Genomic DNA, 2176 nt, shown 5'->3' on the forward strand with positions numbered 1-2176 from the left:
ATGCCTCCAGATGATGGAGGAGACTTTCACATGAGATGTTATAAGTGTAATAATTAGAGGAGAAATCATTCTTCACAAGAGCAGACATAATAGTTCTGAATGAACCCAGAAGATCCAAGCTGCCACCTATCAACCATCCCAGAACAGCCTAGCAACCACTCAAAACAATGTAGAAACTACTTAGCAACCACCCAAAATACCATAGCAACCAAGCAACTTCCTAGCATTCTTCTAAAAACCACAGACACTGCAGTTATCAGAGTGGTGAGCAACTCCACTCACTTTCTTCAGAAAATGTCAAAATCTAGTTCATAAAATTGAACTTTTGAATTGCGAATACTTCAGGATTCAATAATATAACATCATTATAATTTTATATATTTATTAAGCAAGTAATAAAACTAAAAAACATTGATAAAATCAAATAATAACGTCTGACAGTCATGTGACCAAACAATTCTAGCTGCATATTATCATGTGACGTGTCTACAATCCAATCATCATTGATTTCCTGCTAAACTACACTGAACTAAATATAACAGGCATGAAGCGCCCCGGCGACCCCTCGTGACCCCAGACTTCCTGTGTGCTGTAACACACAGACGGGACATTCACACGCTCCAGATCACACACATCGCCTGCGTGTTTGATCAAATATCCGTTAAAGTATGTTCAGGTCATCTGTTGTACAGGTCAACCAATAAAAGAGTTTGACCAGGTGACCTCTAGACAAAAGGTCAGAGGTCAAAGGGCAAGTGTGTTTTTATGTGTGTGTGACCGTTCTGTCCACATCACACCTCTCATACAGCATAACACACACACACACACACACACACACACACACACACACGGGTGTAATATATTTTTTTTAATATTACAATTTTAAAATATTTACATGTATGAAATGATTTACATTTAAAACTTAGAAACATAAGTTTTGAGTAGGCACAATTAACATTCAGCATCTAAACAATATAAGAAATATAATTAATATAAAAAATTCAAATTACATAAAAAATATATTAATTACTTTTCATTTCAAACTTAAAAACCTACATATTTTTAAATGTTTAGCCATTTCTGTTTGGTAACACTTCTTCATAAACTCTTGCAAAACACTCTGTAATATCATTTAAAACTCTCTGTTAGGTTGTTTTTCTGTTGTTTTTCTCAGCAGCAACTCTTTTTACACTGATCTCAGACCAGCTATGCATCTGAAACTCACACTAACAGCAGAAGCTGAGCGTGGATGAGTGGAGGAGAGGCGGCACATGAGCACTGATCACTGGCAGCGGCGGCAGGCTGGTGTTGGAGCTAAATTATGTCTGAAAGGAGAGAAAACAGCCCTAAATCCGACTGCAGTCAAAACACCCGCACCAGACAGATCGGCCTCCTCCTGGAAACGCTCCCTTTTATTTCCCATTACTCCAGTTTTTTCCCTCTCTCCTTCCTCCTCATCCTCATCTCAACCAACATGACCGTTGTTAAAGGAAATGACTCTAATAGTGTGGATATGCAGAGGTTGTTGCTAGCTGACAGGGTCTATATGAAGTCATGCTGTAGGTTTGTGCATCAAAATAAAGATTTTTGTTTCCACTATAAACAGCTTCTACTGCACTCATTCCACGCTCCGTCTCTCATCAGCTTCATCTCCTGCCGATCAGACCATTTTAGCGCATGTCCCAGCGCCAGCACAAACCAGTCGTGTGAAAGCCCTCATTTATCATTTATTTAAACTAGAACAGAGCAAACGCCTGGAGCACAGCGAAGGCCAGACTTTGTGGTGCTACTCCAAATTCATTTATTTGAACATGCATTTGTAAAATTCTCGTTAAAAAAAAGAACAGTTCCGATTCACATTCGGTTTAGATGAGCCATATCCTGTATTTATACTGATTTACATTTTTATTTATGCATTTAGCAGATGCTTTTATCCAAGAGAAGATTAAAAGCAATTCGTCAAAGAGCCAACAATATTCCTAATATATAATGCCAGTTTATTAGAGACCTAAGAAGCCAGCAAGAGATGAGGAGAAATGCAGATATGATGCATTTGTTTCTTACAAACACGCAGCTTTTGTCTTCTCCAGATGTTAACTGATGGACTGGAGTGCTGTGGATTACTTGTGGATTATTGTGATGTTTTTATCAGCTGTTTGGACTCTCATTCTGACGG

This window comes from Sinocyclocheilus rhinocerous, unplaced genomic scaffold, assembly GCF_001515625.1.
Source record: "Sinocyclocheilus rhinocerous isolate Xijiao unplaced genomic scaffold, SAMN03320098_v1.1 scaffold792, whole genome shotgun sequence".
In the NCBI taxonomy this organism is placed as follows: domain Eukaryota; kingdom Metazoa; phylum Chordata; class Actinopteri; order Cypriniformes; family Cyprinidae; genus Sinocyclocheilus; species Sinocyclocheilus rhinocerous.